Here is a 6,828-nt window from a genome sequence, read left to right as displayed (position 1 = left end):
GAATTGGTTCCCCATATGAAAACAGTACTTAATTATAAGCAGACAAGATGAAGAACAGAAAGAGAAGTGATACTGTGTCTTTTGTGTGGCTGGCTTATCAAATTACAATGGTTGTGCCAGGCCATGTGTTTGCACCATGCAGTCCACTACTTTTGGCAAGAGTTCACAGGTGACAGAGGTTCCAAAATCACATTGTTGCCTGAATTATAGACTCACAGCGTAGTAAAATGAAACATACTTTACTGTGAAATGATAATTAAATAGACACCCTTGCTGCAAACAGGCATTGATATACTTCACTGGGGACATGTTGAAAATGTGTGCCCCGACCGGGACTCGAACCCGGGATCTCCTGCTTACATGGCAGACGCTCTACCCATCTGAGCCACCGAGGGCACAGTGGATAGTGCGTCTGCAGGGACTTATCCCTTGCACGCTCCCCGTGAGATCCACATTCCCAACATGTCCACACCACTACATTCGTAGTGCGCCTAATAGATGTTTGCCCAGCATACTCATTACTCGTGGCAGATTAATCTACCAAGTCCCGTACGAGTTCGGGCATAGCGTGTGCGTTCACACAAGAAGGTCAATGGCCGGGAAGCCATATTTTAACTATATATGATGGTAGTATCTGTTCCCGAAAGAACACATACCGTGGATGACCATGCAGCTTTGCTAGAAATGAAATGATAATTAAATAGACACCCTCGCTGCAAACAGGCGTTGATATACTTCACTGGGGACATGTTGAAAATGTGTGCCCCGACCGGGACTCGAACCCGTGATCTCCTGCTTACATGGCAGACGCTCTATCCATCTGAGCCACCGAGGGCACAGAGGATAGTGCGTCTGCAGGGACTTATCCCTTGCACGCACCCCATGAGATCCACATTCCCAACATGTCCACACCACTACATTCGTAGTGCGCCTAATAGATGTTTGCCCAGCATACTCATTACTCGTGGCAGATTAATCTACCAAGTCCCGTACGAGTTCGGGCATAGCGTGTGCGTTCACACAAGAAGGTCAATGGCCGGGAAGCCATATTTTAACTATATATGACGGTAGTATCTGTTCCCGAAAGAACACATACCGTGGATGACCATGCAGCTTTGCTAGAAATGAAATGATAATTAAATAGACACCCTCGCTGCAAACACGCATTGATATACTTCACTGGGGACATGTTGAAAATGTGTGCCCCGACTGGGACTCGAACCTGGGATCTCCTGCTTACATGGCAGACGCTCTATCCATCTGAGCCACCGAGGGCACAGAGGATAGTGCGTCTGCAGGGACTTATCCCTTGCACGCTCCCCGTGAGATCCACATTCCCAACATGTCCACACCACTACATTCGATGTGCGCCTAATAGATGTTTGCCCAGCATACTCATTACTCGTGGCAGATTAATCTACCAAGTCCCGTACGAGTTCGGGCATAGCGTGTGCGTTCACACAAGAAGGTCAATGGCCGGGAAGCCATATTTTAACTATATATGACGGTAGTATCTGTTCCCGAAAGGACACATACCGTGGATGACCATGCAGCTTTGCTAGAAATGAAATGATAATTAAATAGACACCCTCGCTGCAAACAGGCGTTGATATACTTCACTGGGGACATGTTGAAAATGTGTGCCCCGACCGGGACTCGAACACGGCATCTCCCGCTTACATAGCAGACGCTCTATCCATCTGAGCCACCGAGGGCACAGAGGATAGTGCGTCTGCAGGGACTTACCCCTTGCACACTGCCCATGAGATCCACATTCCCAACATGTCCACACCACTACATTCGTAGTGCGCCTAATAGATGTTTGCCCAGCATACACATTACTCATGGCAGATTAATCTACCAAGTCCCGTACGAGTTCGGGCATAGCGTGTGCGTTCACACAAGAAGGTCAATGGCCGGGAAGCCATATTTTAACTATATATAACAGTAGTATCTGTTCCCGAAAGAACACATACCGTGGATGACCATGCAGCTTTGCTAGAAATGAAATGATAATTAAATAGGCACCCTCGCTGCAAACAGGCGTTGATATACTTCACTGAGGACATGTTGAAAATGTGTGCCCCGACCGGGACTCGAACCCGGGATCTCCCGCTTACATGGCAGACGCTCTATCCATCTGAGCCACCGAGGGCACAGAGGATAGTGCGTCTGCAGGGACTTACCCCTTGCACACTCCCCGTGAGATCCACATTCCCAACATGTCCACACCACTACATTCGTAGTGCGCCTAATAGATGTTTGCCCAGCATACTCATTACTCGTGGCAGATTAATCTACCAAGTCCCGTACGAGTTCGGGCATAGCGTGTGCGTTCACACAAGAAGGTCAATGGCCGGGAAGCTATATTTTAACTATATATGACGGTAGTATCTGTTCCCGAAAGGACACATACCGTGGATGACCATGCAGCTTTGCTAGAAATGAAATGATAATTAAATAGACACCCTCGCTGCAAACAGGCGTTGATATACTTCACTGGGGACATGTTGAAAATGTGTGCCCCGACCGGGACTCGAACACGGCATCTCCCGCTTACATAGCAGACGCTCTATCCATCTGAGCCACCGAGGGCACAGAGGATAGTGCGTCTGCAGGGACTTACCCCTTGCACACTCCCCATGAGATCCACATTCCCAACATGTCCACACCACTACATTCGTAGTGCGCCTAATAGATGTTTGCCCAGCATACACATTACTCATGGCAGATTAATCTACCAAGTCCCGTACGAGTTCGGGCATAGCGTGTGCGTTCACACAAGAAGGTCAATGGCCGGGAAGCCATATTTTAACTATATATAACAGTAGTATCTGTTCCCGAAAGAACACATACCGTGGATGACCATGCAGCTTTGCTAGAAATGAAATGATAATTAAATAGGCACCCTCGCTGCAAACAGGCGTTGATATACTTCACTGAGGACATGTTGAAAATGTGTGCCCCGACAGGGACTCGAACCCGGGATCTCCCGCTTACATGGCAGACGCTCTATCCATCTGAGCCACCGAGGGCACAGAGGATAGTGCGTCTGCAGGGACTTACCCCTTGCACACTCCCCGTGAGATCCACATTCCCAACATGTCCACACCACTACATTCGTAGTGCGCCTAATAGATGTTTGCCCAGCATACTCATTACTCGTGGCAGATTAATCTACCAAGTCCCGTACGAGTTCGGGCATAGCGTGTGCGTTCACACAAGAAGGTCAATGGCCGGGAAGCCATATTTTAACTAAATATGACGGTAGTATCTGTTCCCGAAAGAACACATAACGTGGATGACCAGGCAGCTTTGCTAGAAATGAAATGATAATTAAATAGACACTCTCGCTGCAAACTGGCGTTGATATACTTCACTGAGGACATGTTGAAAATGTGTGCCCCGACCGGGACTCGAACCCGGGATCTCCTGCTTACATGGCAGACGCTCTATCCATCTGAGCCACCGAGGGCACAGAGGATAGTGCGTCTGCAGGGACTTACCCCTTGCACACTCCCCGTGAGATCCACATTCCCAACATGTCCACACCACTACATTCGTAGTGCGCCTAATAGATGTTTGCCCAGCATACTCATTACTCGTGGCAGATTAATCTACCAAGTCCCGTACGAGTTCGGGCATAGCGTGTGCGTTCACACAAGAAGGTCAATGGCCGGGAAGCCATATTTTAACTATATATGACGGTAGTATCTGTTCCCGAAAGGACACATACCGTGGATGACCATGCAGCTTTGCTAGAAATGAAATGATAATTAAATAGACACCCTCGCTGCAAACAGGCGTTGATATACTTCACTGGGGACATGTTGAAAATGTGTGCCCCGACCGGGACTCGAACACGGCATCTCCCGCTTACATAGCAGACGCTCTATCCATCTGAGCCACCGAGGGCACAGAGGATAGTGCGTCTGCAGGGACTTACCCCTTGCACACTCCCCATGAGATCCACATTCCCAACATGTCCACACCACTACATTCGTAGTGCGCCTAATAGATGTTTGCCCAGCATACACATTACTCATGGCAGATTAATCTACCAAGTCCCGTACGAGTTCGGGCATAGCGTGTGCGTTCACACAAGAAGGTCAATGGCCGGGAAGCCATATTTTAACTATATATAACAGTAGTATCTGTTCCCGAAAGAACACATACCGTGGATGACCATGCAGCTTTGCTAGAAATGAAATGATAATTAAATAGGCACCCTCGCTGCAAACAGGCGTTGATATACTTCACTGAGGACATGTTGAAAATGTGTGCCCCGACAGGGACTCGAACCCGGGATCTCCCGCTTACATGGCAGACGCTCTATCCATCTGAGCCACCGAGGGCACAGAGGATAGTGCGTCTGCAGGGACTTACCCCTTGCACACTCCCCGTGAGATCCACATTCCCAACATGTCCACACCACTACATTCGTAGTGCGCCTAATAGATGTTTGCCCAGCATACTCATTACTCGTGGCAGATTAATCTACCAAGTCCCGTACGAGTTCGGGCATAGCGTGTGCATTCACACAAGAAGGTCAATGGCCGGGAAGCCATATTTTAACTAAATATGACGGTAGTATCTGTTCCCGAAAGAACACATAACGTGGATGACCAGGCAGCTTTGCTAGAAATGAAATGATAATTAAATAGACACTCTCGCTGCAAACTGGCGTTGATATACTTCACTGAGGACATGTTGAAAATGTGTGCCCCGACCGGGACTCGAACCCGGGATCTCCCGCTTACATGGCAGACGCTCTATCCATCTGAGCCACCGAGGGCACAGAGGATAGTGCGTCTGCAGGGACTTACCCCTTGCACACTCCCCGTGAGATCCACATTCCCAACATGTCCACACCACTACATTCGTAGTGCGCCTAATAGATGTTTGCCCAGCATACTCATTACTCGTGGCAGATTAATCTACCAAGTCCCGTACGAGTTCGGGCATAGCGTGTGCGTTCACACAAGAAGGTCAATGGCCGGGAAGCCATATTTTAACTATATATGACGGTAGTATCTGTTCCCGAAAGAACACATACCGTGGATGACCATGCAGCTTTGCTAGAAATGAAATGATAATTAAATAGACACCCTCGCTGCAAACAGGCGTTGATATACTTCACTGGGGACATGTTTAAAATGTGCGCCCCGACCGGCTTTCGAACCCGGGATCTCCTGCTTACATGGCAGACGCTCTATCCATCTGAGCCACCGAGGGCACAGAGGGTAGTGCGTCTGCAGGGACTTATCCCTTGCACGCTCTCCGTGGGATCCACATTCCCAACATGTCCACACCACTACATTCGTAGTGCGCCTAATAGATGTTTGCCCAGCATACTCATTACTCGTGGCAGATTAATCTACCAAGTCCCGTACGAGTTCGGGCATAGCGTGTGCGTTCACACAAGAAGGTCAATGGCCGGGAAGCCATATTTTAACTATATATGACGGTAGTATCTGTTCCCGAAAGAACACATACCGTTGATGACCATGCAGCTTTGCTAGAAATGAAATGATAATTAAATAGACACCCTCGCTGCAAACACGCGTTGATATACTTCACTGGGGACATGTTGAAAATGTGTGCCCAGACCGGGACTCGAACCCGGGATCTCCTGCTTACATGGCAGACGCTCTATCCATCTGAGCCACCGAGGGCACAGAGGATAGTGCGTCTGCAGGGACTTATCCCTTGCACGCTCCCCGTGGGATCCACATTCCCAACATGTCCACACCACTACATTCGTAGTGCGCCTAATAGATGTTTGCCCAGCATACTCATTACTCGTGGCAGATTAATCTAACAAGTCCCGTACGAGTTCGGGTATGGCGTGTGCGTTCACACAAGAAGGGCAATGGCCGGGAAGCCATATTTTAACTATATATGACGGTAGTATCTGTTCCCGAAAGAACACATACCGTGGATGACCATGCAGCTTTGCTTGAAATGAAATGATAATTAAATAGACACCCTCGCTGCAAACACGCGTTGATATACTTCACTGGGGACATGTTGAAAATGTGTGCCCCGACCGGGACTCGAACCCGGGATCTCCTGCTTACATGGCAGACGCTCTATCCATCTGAGCCACCGAGGGCACAGAGGATAGTGCGTCTGCAGGGACTTATCCCTTGCACGCTCCCCGTGAGATCCACATTCCCAACATGTCCACACCACTACATTCGTAGTGCGCCTAATAGATGTTTGCCCAGCATACTCATTACTCGTGGCAGATTAATCTACCAAGTCCCGTACGAGTTCGGGCATAGCGTGTGCGTTCACAAAAGAAGGTCAATGGCCGGGAAGCCATATTTTAACTATATATGACGGCAGTATCTGTTCCCGAAACAACACATACCGTGGATGACCATGCAGCTTTGCTAGAAATGAAATGATAATTAAATAGACACCCTCGCTGCAAACCGGCGATGTCACGCTTGTGGGTTTGTACTATAAGTTGCTGCAACAAATATTCTCAAAATATGTTATCGTAAAATTAATCCATTCTTTCTGTATTAAACTATTTGTCGTTTTGTATACTTTAAACAACCCACACTCACAGTGATTGCGAAAGGCAACGATGTTATCAACACTTTACTAAAAGAAAATGATGCATCCATACAAATCAAAATGAAGAAATCTTCACAAATCAGATAATTTGAAGTTATTGGTGAAGGAACTATGCAAAGATTTAGTTGTGAACAGAACTACAAAATAACTTCTTTATATGCCAAATTATAATCATGACATTTTAACTTTCAGTATAAAACACTTTCCTTCTTAGGTCATTTGCTCATATGAATTTGCTTG

General features: G+C 47.7%; 3 non-coding genes across 3 annotated transcripts; all 3 read right to left on the bottom strand.

The window, feature by feature from the left end:
* Positions 1-321: 321 nt before the first annotated feature.
* Trnat-ugu (transfer RNA threonine (anticodon UGU)) lies at positions 322-396 on the bottom strand. The gene has a single exon. It is a non-coding gene; the product is annotated as a tRNA-Thr (tRNA).
* Positions 397-3,401: 3,005 nt separating this feature from the next.
* Trnat-ugu (transfer RNA threonine (anticodon UGU)) lies at positions 3,402-3,476 on the bottom strand. Its single transcript has one exon. It is a non-coding gene; the product is annotated as a tRNA-Thr (tRNA).
* A 2,565-nt stretch (positions 3,477-6,041) lies between these two features.
* On the bottom strand, positions 6,042-6,116 carry Trnat-ugu (transfer RNA threonine (anticodon UGU)). Its single transcript has one exon. It is a non-coding gene; the product is annotated as a tRNA-Thr (tRNA).
* Between the last annotated feature and the right edge of the window lie 712 nt (positions 6,117-6,828).

This window comes from Schistocerca nitens, chromosome 3 (genome assembly GCF_023898315.1).
Source record: "Schistocerca nitens isolate TAMUIC-IGC-003100 chromosome 3, iqSchNite1.1, whole genome shotgun sequence".
NCBI classification, from domain to species: Eukaryota; Metazoa; Arthropoda; class Insecta; order Orthoptera; family Acrididae; genus Schistocerca; species Schistocerca nitens.
The sequence above is the reverse complement of the archived record's forward strand: the minus strand, read 5'-3'. Positions and strand labels throughout refer to the sequence as shown.